This window comes from Trachypithecus francoisi, unplaced genomic scaffold (assembly GCF_009764315.1).
Source record: "Trachypithecus francoisi isolate TF-2019V2 unplaced genomic scaffold, Tfra_2.0 Lachesis_group1, whole genome shotgun sequence".
Taxonomy (NCBI): domain Eukaryota; kingdom Metazoa; phylum Chordata; class Mammalia; order Primates; family Cercopithecidae; genus Trachypithecus; species Trachypithecus francoisi.
Genome location: NW_022681454.1, coordinates 151,549,550 through 151,565,183, shown reverse-complemented (window position 1 = coordinate 151,565,183; position 15,634 = coordinate 151,549,550). Strand labels below are relative to the sequence as shown.

The 15,634-nt window shown below is 39.5% G+C and overlaps 1 long non-coding RNA gene across 1 annotated transcript in view; it reads right to left on the bottom strand.

The window, feature by feature from the left end:
* The window catches only part of LOC117086056, a 77,272-nt gene that overhangs the window by 51,555 nt on the left and 10,083 nt on the right, over positions 1-15,634 (bottom strand). The window contains exon 3 of the long non-coding RNA XR_004438190.1: positions 5,233-5,308. This is a non-coding gene — a long non-coding RNA (uncharacterized LOC117086056). The remainder of the gene's footprint in view (positions 1-5,232; positions 5,309-15,634) is intronic.

Here is a 15,634-nt window from a genome sequence, read left to right as displayed (position 1 = left end):
TTTTCATAAGGTTTGTCAAAGATCAGATGCTCATAGATGTGTGGCCTTATTTCTGAGGTCCCTATTCTGTTCCATTGGTCTATATGTCTTTTCTTGTACCAGTACCATGCTGTTTTGGTTACTGTAGCCTTGTCGTATAGTTTGAAGTCAAGTACCGTGATGCCTCCAGCTTTGTTCTTTTTGTTTAGGACTATCTTGGCTATATGGGCTCTTTTTTGGTTCCATATAAATTTGGAAGTAGATTTTTCTAATTCTGTGAAGAATGTCAATGGTAGTTTAATGGAAATAGCATTGAATCCATAAATTACTTTAGGCAGTATGGCCATTTTCATGATATTGATTCTTTCCAACTATGAGCATGGAATGTTTATGTCTTCTCTGATTTCCTCGAGCAGTGGTTTGTAGTTCCCCTTGAGGAGGTCCTTCACGTCCCTTGTTAGCTGTATTCATAGGTATTTTATTCTCATTGTAGCAACTGTGAATGGGAGTTCATTCATTTGGCTCTCTGCTTGTTTATTGTTGGTGTATAGGAATGCTTGTAATTTTTGCAAAATGATTTTGTATCATGAGACTTTGCTGAAGTTGCTTATCAGCTTAAGAAGCTTTTGGGCTAAGATGATGAGATTTTCTAAATATAGGATCATGTCATCTGCAAACACAGACAGTTTAACTTCCCCTCTTCCTATCTGAATATGCTTTATTTCTTTCTCTTGCCTGATTGCCCTGGCCAGAACTTACGCCTATGTTGAATAGAAGTGGCAAGAAAGGGCATCCTTGCCTTGTGCCAGTTTTCAAGGGGAATGCATCCAGCTTTTGTTCATTCAGTATGATATTGGCTGTAGGTTTGTCACAGATGGCTCTTATTATCTTCAGGTATGCTCCATCAATACTTAGTTTATTGAGAGTTTTTAACATGAACGGATGTTGAATTTTTTCAAAGGCCTTTTCTGCATCTATTGAGATAGGGTTTTTGTCTTTAGTTCTGTTTATGTGATGAATCACATTTATTGATTTGCATATGTTGAACCAGCCTTGCATCCCAGGGATGAAACTGACTTGTCATGCTGGATAAGCTTTTTGATATGCTGCTGGATTCAGTTTGCCACTATTTTATTGAGGATTTCTGCATCAATGTTCAGCAGGAATATTGTCCTAAAGTTTTCTTTTTTGGTTGATCTCTGCCAGGTTTTGGTATCAGGATGATGCTGGCCTCATAAAGTGAACTAGGAAGGAGTCCCTCCTTTTCAATTTCTTGGAATCGTTTCAGAAGAAATGGTATCAGCTCCTCTTTGTAACTCTGGTAGAATTCAGCTGTAAATCCATCTGGTCCTGGGCTGTTTTTTTCTCTTTTTTTGGTTGGTAGGCTATCTATTACTGCCTCAATTTCAGAACTTGTTATAGGTCTATTCAGGAATTCAACTTCTTCCTGGTTCAATCTTGGGAGAAGGCATGTGTCCAGGAATTTATCCATTTCTTCTGGATTTTCTAGTTTATCTGCATAGAGGTGTTTATAGTATTCTCTGATGGTTGTTTAGTTTTCAGGGGTCAGTGATGACATCCTATTTATCAATTTTTATTGTATCTACTTGATTCTTCCCACTTTTCTTCTTTATTAGTCCAGCTAGTGGTTTATTTATTTTATTTTTTTCCAAAAAACAGCTCCTGGATTCATTGATTTTTTTGAAGGGTTTTTCATGTCTCTATTTCCTTCAGTTCTGCTCTGATCTTGGTTATTTCTTGTCAACTGCTGTCTTTGGGGTTTGTTTGCTCTTGGTTCTCTAGTTCTTTTAGTTATGAGGTTAGAGTATCAATTTAAGATCTTTCTAGTTTTTTGATGTGGACACTTAGTGCTATAAATTTCCCTCTTAACACTGCATTAGCTGCATCCCAGAGATTCTGATATGTTATCTCTTTGTTCTCATTGGTTTCAAAGAACTTTTGATTCTGCCTTAATTTCATTATTTACCCAGGAGTCATTCAGGAGCAGATTGTTCGATTTCCATGTAGTTCTGTGGTTCTGAGTGAGTTTCTTAATCTTGAGTTCTAATTTGTGCCGTGGTCTGAGAGACTGTTATGATTTCATGTCTTTTGCATTTGCTAAGGAGTATGTGACTTCCAATTATGTGATTGATTTTAGGGTGCCATGTGACAATGAAAAGAATGTACATTCTGCTGTTTTGGGATGGAGAGTTCTGTAGATATCTATCAGGTCCACTTGATCCAGTTAATTTTCTGTCTCGTTGATCTGTCTAATATTGACAGTGGGTGTTAAAGTCTCCCACTATTATTGTGTGGGAGTCTGAGTTTCTTTGTAGATCTCTAAGAACTTGTTTTATGAATCTGGGTGCTTCTGTATTGGGTGCGTATATACTTATAATAGTTAGTGCTTCTTGTTGAATTGAATCCTTTATTATCACATAATGCCCTTGTCTTTTTTATCTTTGTTGGTTTAAAGCCTGTTTTGTCAGAAACTAGGATTGCAATTGCTGCTTTTTAATCTTCTCTGTTTGCTTGGTAAATTTTCCTCCATTCCTTATTTTGAGCCTATGTGTGTCTTTGCACTAAGATGGGTCCCTTGAATACAGCATACCGATGAGTCTTGACTCCTTATCTCAATTGCTATTCTGTGTCTTTTAATTGGGGCATTTAGCCTATTTACATTTAAGGTTAATATTGTTATGTGTGAATTTGATCCTGTCATCATAATGCTAGCTGGTTATTTTGAAGAATTGTTAACGTAGTTGTTTCATAGTGTCATTGGTCTTTGTACTTCAGTGTGTTTTTGTAGTGGCTGGTAATGGTTTTTCCTTTCCAAATTTAGTGCTTCCTTCAGGAGCTCTTGCAAGGCAGGCTTGGTGGTGATAAATTGAAAAGGATTTTATTTCTGCTTTTCTTATAAAGCTTAGTTTGGCCAGATATGAAATTCAGGATTAGAAATTCTTTTCTTTAAGAATGTTGAATATTGGCCCCCAATCTCTTCTGACTTGTAGGGTTTCTGCTGAGAAGTCTGCTGTTAGTCTGATGGGTTTCCCTTTGCAGGTGACCTGGCCTTTCTCTCTGGCTGCCCTTAACATTTTTCCTTCATTTCAACCTTACAGAATCTGATGATTATGTGTCTTGGGGCTAATCTTCTCATGGAGTATTTTACTGGGGTTCCCTGGATTTCCTGAATTTGAATGTTGGCCTGTCTTGTTAGGTTGGGGAAGTTCTCCAAGTATCTCCAAGGAAGATATCCTGAAGTATGTTTTCCAACTTGATTTCATACTCCCTGCCAGCTTGGTTTCATTCTCCCCGTCTCTTTCACATACCTCAATCAGCCATAGTTTGGTCTTTTTACATAATTCCATAGTTCTCAGAGGTTTTGTTTGCTCCTTTTCATTCTTTTTTCTCTAGTCTTGTCTGACTGTCTTGTTTCAGCAAGACAGCCTTCAAGCTTTGAAATTCTTTCCTCTGGCCGGGCGCGGTGGCTCAAGCCTGTAATCCCAGCACTTTGGGAGGCCGAGACGGGCGGATCACGAGGTCAGGAGTTTGAGACCATCCTTGCTAACATGGTGAAACCCCGTCTCTACTGAAAAATACTAAAAGCTAGCCGGGCGAGGTGGCGGGCGCCTGTAGTCCCAGCTACTCAGGAGGCTGAGGCAGGAGAATGGCGTAAACCCGGAAGGCGGAGCTTGCAGTGAGCTGAGATCCGGCCACTGCACTCCAGCCCAGGCGACAGAGCAAGACTCCGTCTCAAAAAAAAAGAAAAAAAAAAAAAAGAAATTATTTCCTCTGCTTAGTCTATTCAGCTAGTGATACTTGTGGTTGCATTGTGAAGTCCTTGTGTTGTATTTTTCAGTTCCATCAGGTCATTTATGTTCCTCTACAAACTGATTATTCTGGTTAACAGTTCCTGTAATGTTTTATCATCATTCTTAGCTTCTTTGCATTGGGTTAGAACATGCTCCTTCAGCTCAGCAAACTTCGTTCTTACCTACCTCCTGAAGCTTACTTCTGCCAATTCATCCATCTTAGCCTCCTCCCAGTTCTGTGCCCTTGCTGGAGAGGTGTCGTGATCACTCAGATAAGAAGAGGCACTCTGGCTTTTTGAGTTTGCAGAGTCTTTTCACTGATTCTTTCTCATCTTCATGAGTTTATCTAGCTTCGATCTTTGAGGCTGCTGACCTTTGGATGGGGTTTTTGTGGGGACTATTTTTTGACCCTGTTGTTTTTGTTGCCTTCTGTTTGTTTTTCTTTTAACAGTCAAGTCCCTCTTCCATAGGGCTACTGCAGTTTGCTGGGGGTCCACTCCAGACCCTATTCACCTGAGTCCTTCCCACACCTGGAGGTGTCACCCAAGGAGGCTGGAGAACAACAAAGATGGGTGCCTGCTCCTTCCTCTAGGAGCTCTGTCCTAGAAGGGCACCAACCTGATGCCAGCAGAAGTGCTACTGTATAAAGTGTCTGGTGACCCTGTTGAGGGGTCTCACCCAGTCAAGAGGCATGGGATCAGGGACCCACTTAACAAAGCACTCTGGCTGCCCCTTGGCAGAGGGGGTGCACTATACTGGGGGGAATCCCACTTGTCCAGACTGTCTGGATTCCTCAGAGCCAGCAGGAGGAAAGACTAAGTCTGCTGATCTGTAGAGATCACAGCTACCCCTCCCCACAGGTATTCCGTCCCAGAAAGATCAGAGTTTTGTCAGGAAATCCCTGGCTGGAGTTGCTGAAATTCCTGCAGGGAGGCACGACCCATTGAGCAGGGATGGATCAGGGTCTAGCCTAAAGAGGCAATCTGGCCACAATCTGCCACAACTGCTGTGCTGTATTATGGGGAATTCCTCCTGGGTCCAAACTGCTCAGTCTCCTCAATTTTCTTAGGCATCAGTGATGATGGTTGCCCCTCCCCCTGAGAACTGGGTAGCCTTAAACAGTCTCAAGCTGAGCAGCCATAGAGAATCTGCACAGTTCTGTGCTTGGGACCCAAGGCTCTGGTGGCATGGGCTCATGAGGGGATCTCCTGACCTGTGGTTTGCACAGATCATTGGAATAAGCATGGTTTCCAAGGTGGGTAGCAGAATCACTAACCGCCTACCTTGGCTGGAGGTGGGAGCTTCCCTTGCCCCATGTGGCTACCAGGTGGACCATTGCTCTGCCCTCCTTTTCCTCGCTCTCTGTGGGTCATACCAACCACCTAGTCAGTCCCAGTGAGAAAACCTAGATACCTCAGTTGTCAGTGCAGGATTCACTTACCTTTTTCTTCTTAGTGGGAGCCTCCAACTGCAGCTGCTTCTGGTCAGCCATCTTGGTCCCTCCCTCTTACTGATCTCTTAAAAAAACAAACATATGAACCTGAAATTTCAGTTAGACACTAGGTCAGAAAGTAAACCTAACTCTGTAAATTAGTTATTTCATCCTCATATGTCCATAAATTTGCACACATACATGCACATTATGTTCAGTAATGTGAGTTCAGATTTCAAAAAAGCAAATCACTTGTCAGGATTTGTGGTTATAAAAACATATGTAATACTTGAGTGTTAAATAAAAATCCTGTTTTGTGGTTATATTTTAATGTAATCTAATTTTTTAAAATGTCAAATGAAACCTTTTTTTCCAGTTATAACTCACTAAAAATAGATCAGAGAAGAAACTGCTCATTAACATGTCCACAATCAAATAGAAATGTATTAGTGCCACCCTGTAGTAAACTTCACACCTAATAAAATTTTATTCAAATAAAAGAGCTATTGTGATTTTTTTTAATGCAGACAGTTGAAATCAATATTGGTTTAATCAAAAATTCAGTTTTCTAACTTGTAAATATTTTTCTGGATCCCTTATTATATTGAGACTTCTCTGCAAGAAAATGTGATGTCTTTTATGCTTAGGATTCCCAAAAATTGTGCATTTCATATGCTCCATAAATGTTTACTTCATGTGCTTATGATGCATTAATACTTAAATGCAAAACTCTCCTACAGAAATCATCAAGAATAGACACAAAAGTATAGCTGGAAGGTTATTCACTGTAGCTTATTTAAAATAGCAAAAAAAAGTTGGAACCAACATATCTATCCAATAATAAGTTGGTTAGATAATTTGTACCATATACTGGTATAATATACTGTTGTTAAATATGGTATGGTGAAAAATATTTAATGATATTGTTGAAAATACATTATTAAATAAAAATCAAATTATTATACAATATGCATAGTATAATCTCATTCTTGTTTGAGTTATATTTGTTAAACTCCATTTTTATAATCCATATTGCTGTGGTCTCCACAAGAAGATGTGATAGACTCCCTTCATGCCTAAACACCTGACTTGGAGTCACATATAGAGACTAATGATAATGTTACATACACACCAAGAGGATACGCAAACATTTGCTACTCGCATAATGAGGCTTTCTGGGGAAAGCAAGAAAGGCTCCCAAGCAGATTCACAAATGATTTGAGAGAGTAGAGAAAGGAGATCAGCTTAGATTTTATTGCAATGAAGGGGTAAGGCTGGGGTGAAGGCTCCCAGATGTCGGCCAAGGTTTGTGTGTTGTGTACCTCTCACTGGAGCCAGAGGAGGAAGCAACAGGTCTTTCTTACTTGCTTTCCCAAATGTAGGGGAGCAGGGGAAGAGGGAGTGGTGGGGCTTGAAAACTGCCAGCAGTCAAACATCAAAAATGGAGTCTGACTTTTTATTATACATATATAATAATGGATTATATATGAAATATATGTATATAAGTCTAAATATAGATGGTTGAAACCATATATACCAAAATGTTGACTGTAGCTATGTGTAGTTGGATCATTAATGCATTTATTTTCTTTTTTATTAACCATATTTTTAAAATGAACTTCCATTACTTTTACAAATAAAAATTCAAAATGTATTTTTTGTTTTATAAAATAAAATAAACCATGAAAATTAGATTAAAACTCAGAAACTGAGAAAACAGGCCTTACCTGTTTTTTACCAAAAACATTTAAAATCTTCAGAAAATAAAGATACCTACTGCTGGTAAAGATATAGCTAAACCAACATAATAATACTTCTGGTGAATAAATATAAATTGGTACAGGCCTTCCACAAAATAATTTGGTAATACATTATAAGGACTTCAGAAATGTAAAATGTCCATAACCTTTAACACACTAATTTGATTTCTAAAACTAACCTAAGAAAATCATTGTATATACTGATATACAAATATATTCACTTGTTCAACAGAGTTTCTTGAGAGCTTACCATGTGCTCAGGCCTTGAGGACACAGCAGTGAACAATAATAGACAGCTACTGTCTGCACACAGCTTTTGGTACAGAAGGGCCATAGAGATACAGCATTGAGTGTGCACTGGTAACGTGCATGGGTCTAGACCCTGGTAGACCTGGGTTCCCAGACTCCTCTATCTCTTAGGGCTTCCACACATGCTTGTATAAATGGTGTGGTTCACGAACAATATGTGCAGCAGCCCTCCATGGATTCAGTTGAGGATTATATGAGGTGCCTAGTGGTGTTCAATTCCAAAACCATTTCAAACGTTCTAAAGTCAGTTAATTCTCAACACTTAGCAGAAGTCATTTTCCTGTGTCTTAAAATTGTTATAAACATAACAATTAATGATGGCATATTACTTAACAGAGCAAACAGGTGGTTTAACCATTTCCTTATTTTTAGACATTGTAACACAAGCAGGAAATGAATAATGAAACTTTCCTTAAAAAAAGGTATGCAGCCTTGTCTCATTTTAAACATGCTACAAATAAAAATTCAGAAGTATACAAATAACAAACGGCAAATGACAAATGAATTTTCTTTAAAGTAGCTGCTCTTGTCCGTACTATTTTATTGTAAAAATAATTTCTTGTTATAAAAGTAATACTTGGTCATCAAAGAAAATGTGAAAATTCGAAAAAGGAGAGAAGGCCAGGCACAGTTGCGCACACCTGTAATCCAAGCACCTTGGGTGGCCGAGGCAGGTGGATCATCTGAGGTCAGGAGTTTGAGATCAGCCTGGCCAACAGGTGAAACTCACTCTCTGCTAAAAATACACAAAATTAGCTGGGTATGGTGACATATGCCTGTAATCCCAGCTACTTGGGAGGCTGAGACAGGAGAATCTCTTGAACCCAGGAGATGGAAGTTGCAGTGAGCTGAGATCATGCCACTGCACTACAGCCTGCGTGACAGAATGTCTCAAAAATAAAAATAAATAAATAAATATAAATAAGCAAAGAAGAAGAAATTATTCATGAAGCCAGTATCAACCACAGCAACTGGTATAAATTCTTTCCTGATCCTTCCCTATGTGTAGGATTTTGATATCTTTATGTTTGCAGCATATTTTAAATCAGACTACTGGAATACTTTTATCATCATACACTTATTATTTATCTGAAATTAAATAATATATCTTTTGTATGTCTTATAACTGTTATAAACATATTAATTAATGATGACATATTACTTAACAGAGCAAAGAGTTTGCTTAGTCATTTCCTAACTGTTAGAGATTTTAAAGTGTGTATGGGTTTATGTCTCTTTAATATTACTTTATTAAATGTAATAAGCTTAGCATGGTGTACAAGACTGGGAGCTACTTTTCTCTAATCTTGTATATTCCCTCTACTATCAAATCTTGCCAGTTCTACCTCCTAAAAATTTATTTAATCAATACACTACTCACAGTTCTTTCTCATGCCCAAGCTACTAGCTCTCAATTGCCTTTCAGTAGACTCCTTATTTCCATCTCTTGTCTCTCAATCACTTTGTAGCCAGAACGATCCCTTCAGAACTCACATCTGATCATATAATTCATCTGCTTTTACTTTTCTTTAGTCACTTTTTATTTGTATTCAAAGTAAAGTACAAAATCAGAACCATGATCTTTGAAGTTCTCTCCCCTCTGGCTCCCGCCTATCTCTCCAGGCTCATCTCCTACCCTCCTTTCTCTGCAGGTCACCATTCTGGACTTCTCAGTTCCTGCATCCCAACAGCATATTCCCTCCAGGGGTTAAAATGTGCAGTGTAGTCTTTTCTAATGGAAACCTTTTATTTTTTTCCAGAACAAATTATATTCACCCCGAAGGTCTTGATTTCAACATCACTTCTGCTGAAAGACCATCCTCATCCCCTTCAGAACAGGGTAGGACCCCCAGTTATAAATTTTCTAAGCTCTCTGAGCATTTCCTTTTGATGCAGGACAGAGAAGCCCCAACACTGGGGCTTAACCCAGGAGGGTTCTTAGCTTCTCCCAGGAAAGAATTCAAGGGAAAGCCAGTGGTGTTAGACAGCAATCTTTTATTGAACAGTTACAGAGCAGGGCTAACACATAGGAAGTGTGTCCAGAGTCAGCAATGCATGGGCTCCTGTCAGTTGTATTTATATTCATGTAAACCCAATTTCAATTACATGCAAATTAAGGAGTGGGTCAATGTAAATTGAGGGATGGGTAAATTAGAACTTCCTAGAAAGGGGTGGTAACTTCTGAGTCATTGCCATGGAAATGAGTGGTCACTTTCCAGTCATTGTGATGGCACTGGTGGAAGTATCTTATGCCAATAAGCAATGAGAGCAGCTAGGGATGGCTTTTGTTGTCATCTGCTGGTTCCTGCCAGTTTCTTCACTTTATCCTGTCTGGATCAGATCCTGTTTTGGTCAGCAGGGTTGCGACCAGAAAAAAAGTCCTGCCAGTCTCCTACTTCACTTTCATAATGTTCATCAATTCTCTAGTAACAATAAGCATGTTGTTAGGGCCTTAGAAACATGATGCAAAGTGAAGCCTGGTGATTTAAAGTATAGGCTCTGGACCCTAGACAACTCACCCGACTTCCCTATACCCAAGTTTCTTCATCTTTCTTTCTTTTTTTTTTTTGTAGCTCTCTACAAAAGGAGGAAATTGCTTCATCTTTAAAGTAGGATACTGACAGTATCTGTTTCATAGGGTTGTTATAAACATGTAGATATAATCTCTTCTTGCTCTTGCAAAGTGATTTACTATATTTCGAAGGTGCTAGTAGTTTATGTCTAGTAAAGAATGATGCTTCCTATCAAGCCAAAGTTAAGAATAAACATTATCAATATATTTCCTGAAAATATATGAGTTTTGTAGTGTTCTCTCTTATAATTATGAGGTAAGCAGGCATGTTTTCCCAGGCTAAGTGCCAAAGCACTGGAGAGGACCTTTTTATAAAGGATGATCTCTGTATTGCCTCAAAAAGGAGGGCAATGGCTAGAGTTATGGAAAACAGGTAAAAGCCCCTGACAATTTCTAAGCCACTGTAGCATCACCTGATGCTGCTTGGATACAGCCATTCATAAAAACTGCATATCACCTTATCAAGCCATTATAGCTGCCAAGGACATTTTCTGCTACTCTGCATCGACTGATTGCTGTGGATCGCCTGTCCACAGCACTCAAAGTCAAAAAGCAAGTTCCCTACCAAAAATTAAAGCTGAAACTGCTCCATCCTTAAGTCACCAATATGGAATTTTAAGGAGTGTTATTATTTTGACAAGTATATTTTATGTTGTCTTCAGTTACTATCACAACAGGAAATAGAATTTCAGCTATTAAATTCTACATTCCCAGGCAGGTTCCTACTTCTCCTCTCTGTTTAAGGTGTTACTGTTTCCACATTTGCTTTTTATGAGCAAATTAAAATTTCTGAGGGTTATTTTCCTTTCCATAAGGCAAAAATGGGCCCACGTTGTAATTCCACTGGATAAGATTTAGCATTTTTGTCAACACATTGTGATGATTAAAGCAGAAGTCTGCCACATGCTAATGAACACCATATTTAAAATAAACCAACAGGCAGCTATGGCAGTGAAATCACTCATCCAGTTACTATGTCAGTAGTGTAAAAACAAGAACCTCTTTTTAGAAGAAAGGTAAAGATAAACTCAAAATACACTATCTACACAGCAACAGAACAACTCTACAATGCTATCTCCAGAACAATTTTCACAAATCATAAATCTAAACCTTCTGCATAAACAGCACATTTGGCAGGCCCCTGTGAAGGAGGACAATGGCTTTAGAAAGATAAATTAATTAGCAGAACACTTGTGTCTACACGCAAACAAATTAGTGTTTTGTGCACCTGACAGCTCGTATCAATATTGCAAATATCCATGACCAGTAAGAACTGTGTTTGGATTTCATAGGTTGAATTTTCCACCTCTTGCATTTCACTGGGAGCTAAAGATGTTGCTAAAGAAACAGCTCCAAGGAAAAGTATGACACTTGCCTTCAACATTTAGCATTTCAAACTGAAGTGTTAACAAAAGTATTTATTAACTTCATTTCTCTTTGCCTTGTGACACATAGAATGTATCACTTGCAGCAAAATCCATCAGATGGAAGCAAATCAAGGTAAGATGAGAAAGGTGGATAATGGATTGTGCTAAATAATTTTATGATTTATAAGAAGCACAATTTCAGCTTAATTTTCTGTGTGAATTAGAAATGTCTAGGGTTATTTTAAACATTGCTTTCAGTGAAACAATACATCTTGAATACCATCCACATAGGTGGTTTATAGACATAAATTGTTAACCAGTAAAGGCAGCTGACATACCAGATTTTATAGAATAAAGTAACAAGAGACCAAAAAGGGATTTCTAGAGCTCAGTCCTAAGAGTTATCTATTAATTACACAAAATTGAATGATCATAATTATATGGTGCATGGCAGGATGGCTTCTTGCTTAGGAGCATATAATATAAATGTCAAAACATCTCCCATGACATTATCTACAGTGACAACTGTTGTATTCAAATCCATGCCAGCCTTCCTGGCCATCTTATGAAGGGCAGTAGCATACTTGGGGGCTCAGTGCCCCTGCACTGCTAAGAGCTTACATGCCTGCCAGAAGAGAACCACCAAAGAGCAATCACCCTGATTGGATCTCACCCTGATGGGAGCTCAGTCACCAGTTTACACTCAGTAAACTGCTTTTTCTTCCCAATTTTTTTTTTCCTTTTGGAGGGAAAACACTAAAGGCAATGACATCCACATATGTTGAAGTGGCTACAGCCACTTCTGGTGTTGATGATCATTAGATGCATGGCTAGTAAATAATATAAATAGTGATACAAAGGTTGTGTCCTAATAAAAATATCTGTGGGCTATTAAAGAAATTATTAACTTTAATTTTTAAAATTGTCTGGATTTTCTAAATAATCCTTTGGGGCTGACGGATACAGTCAATTACATTTCAGAAAATCTAATCTTTTTTTTTTTTTTTTTTTTTTTTTTTGAGACGGAGTCTCGCTGTGTCGCCCAGGCTGGAGTGCAGTGGCGCGATCTCGGCTCACTGCAAGCTCCGCCTCCCGGGTTCCCGCCATTCTCCCGCCTCAGCCTCCGAGTAGCTGGGACTACAGGCGCCCGCCACTGCGCCCGGCTAGTTTTTTGTATTTTTTTTTAGTAGAGACGGGGTTTCACCGTGTTAGCCAGGAGGGTCTCGATCTCCTGACCTCGTGATCCGCCCGCCTCGGCCTCCCAAAGTGCTGGGATTACAGGCTTGAGCCACCGCGCCCGGCCGAAAATCTAATCTTACAGTGGTCTCTGAGAGTGATTTGGGAGACAGGCCATTTGGAATACAATAGAGAAACGAAAGTTAGAGATTAAAAATTCCTGATATTCTATACTAAGCAGGACTTTAATGATCACCTAATTCAGCAGTCCTTAACTTTTTAGGAGGCATTATCACTTTAGGGGATCTGATCAAAGCTATAGACCTTCTCCCTAGAGGGAAAATCTTTAGACATCTCAGAATCCCTGAAGCTCATCCTTGGACATCAATTTAAGAAACTTCATTTATAGATGAAGAAATTAAGGAGAAGAGAGACAAAGTGACTCATCCAGGGTCATGCAGCTTGTTAGTGACAGAGGCGAGATGGAAAGCCTGCTTTTCCTGCTCCTTGTCTGCTGTCATCTGCTGCATCAGGCTCTATGTGGACTTAAATGTTCTACTAAACCACTCCTATCAACTGGCCAAAGAACAGTTACTAAGTGTCTATAATTAGAATTTATACTCACTAGTCCTCTTTCTAACCAAATACAAAATCGTCTTCTCTGTGTTTACTCTCTTGAACCTATTCAGGTCCATGTGAACTCACTCTATCCTCCTAGCCTCCTCCCCCAGCACCACCACTTTCTTAAAACTCCCTCCTTCCAGGGTTCCTGTGATCATTCAGATTCTTCCCACTTCTTCCAGGGTTCACCTCCCTCCCTTCATGTGTGTGTGTGTGTGTTTTTAAGAGACAAAGTCTTGCTCTGTCACCCAGGATGGAGTGCAGTCATGCAATCCTAGCTCACTGCAGCCTCAAACTCCTGGACTCATGAGATCCTCCCGCCTCAGCCTCTCTAGCAGCTGGGACTATAGGCATGCACCACGGTTCCAGCTAAGTTTTTCATTTTTTGTAGAGAAGGGGTCTTGCTATGTTTCCCAGCTGGTCTTGAACTCCTAGGCTCAAGCGATCAGCCTGCCTCCACCCCTGAAAGTGTTGGGATTACAGGCACGAGCCCCTGCACCTGGTATCCTCTCCCATTTGCTCTCTCCTTAGCTGCTACCATTTCTCCTCTCTCCAGGGGTTCCCTAAAGCTCAATCCTACTCTCCTTTATATCCATTCTCAACCTTCTCACTGTTACTTCTATTGAATAGAACTTCTGTGAAAATTGTTAGTACCCACAATGGAGTCACTTACGTCAAACCCTAATAAAATGCAGTGGGAGGCCACGAAGGAAGGGCCCTAACACATGTGTGCCTGTACCAGGAACTGCCAGAAACGACTTTCTCAACTGGAAGTTTCGAGTTAAGCCACTTCTATGAAAACTCTCTCCTACCAACAGCCAGTACCACCAATAAGCAAATGCGACTGCATGTAACAAGACCCTGTAGTCAGCGCTCTTTATTTCAAAACAGGTACATGGATATCTCTTCGCCTTTAAAAGCTTCCTTTTTTCCCAACTCCCTCAGATACCCTTATGGTCCTCCATAGCAGGCATATATTATGTATTATGTTGATTGCAGTTCCTTGCTATTCCCTAATAAGCTTGAGAATTAATCCCTGTTGCTCAGTTTAGGTTGACACCATTCTCACCCTGTTTACAGAAATACTTCCCAATAATAGTTTCAACAGGTACCTCTATTAAATATAATTTCCTCCCCCTAACCTGTTCCTATTTCCACCCTCTCATCCATGAGGCACTGGTGACTTGAACACAGCTTGTGCCCTGTATTGTCCAGCTCTATATTTGGCACATCCATACATAGCAAGTATAAATGTGGATTAACTGACATGTGAAGGTTTTCTCACATCTCAGTGAAGAGAGCATACAAATAGAAAAAAAAGTGAAAGATGGTATATAAATAGAAAATTTAGCAACAATTCTGGTGATGTTACAAGAAGTTTTGCAAATTTAACAAAATTTACTTTTTCAAATGAAGCTTTGCTTTCTTTTTTTGCAAGATATTATAACTAGTTTTATTCTTTTTTCTGGGCAAGTGATTTCTTAAAAGAGGGTACAGCTCCCCCTCATGGATGATAACGATATTTTAAAGACGGCCCTTCCAACTCTATGGTGCATTCTGAAATGTGTCATTAATAAAACTAAGTCATACATAGCAACAACATCCAGACAGTTAATTATTCAAAGCTCCTCATGTAGATCTAAAGCAACAGCACGTTCTAAGGAATTGATCCTTCTTAAGCAGAAGTATATTTTCAATACTTCAAAAGGAGATATTCAGTAACATCATTTGATATTCAGTACTCAATTACAAAAGACTTTCTTCATTAGCTCAATAAATCAAACCACTGTGATAATGAGGCCAGAGTCCTGGATTTGGTTCTAGTTTGGGAAGCTGCTTTGATTGGTTCCATAGCCTCAAGTTTCACACTAACTCCCGGGAGTCATCATAAAATGATTTGTCCTGAGTCACAGGATATCCCGAGTGCCAGAGAGCAAACAAACAGTTCAGTTCTAACTTTCTCTGACTGGGAATCACCCCCCAAAATGCTAGGGCATTAAAAGTGGCTTTATATTTCTAAAAATTCTTTCACATAACAGAGTAAAAAAAAGAAACAAAAAAATAATAATAAATAAATAAACAAAAAAATTCTTTCACACAATGGCAACTGCCTTCTTTCATCAGAACCACAGGGTGGCTAATAAACCCCTTTTTTTTTTGGAGACGGAGTCTCGTTCTGTTGCCCAGGCTGGAGTGCAGTGGCACAATCTCGGCTCACTTCAAGCTCTGCCTCCCAGTTCACACCATTCTCCTGCCTCAGCCTCCCGAGTAGCTGGGACTACAGGCGCCCGCCACCACGCCTGGCTAATTTTTTTTTTTTTTTTTTTTTTTTAGTAGAGACGGGGTTTCACCGTGTTAGCCAGGATGGTCTCGATTTCCTGACCTTGTGATCCTCCTGCCTTGGCCTCCCAAAGTGCTGGGATTACAGGCGTGAGTCACCGCACCTGGCCAATAAAGCCCTTTTAAAAAAATTTCTACTTTAAGTTCCAGGATACATGTGCGGAACATACAGGTTTGTCACATAGGTATACCTGTGCCATTGTGGTTTGCTGCACCTATTGACATGACCTCTAAGTTCCCTCCCCTTGCCCCTTCCCCAACAATAG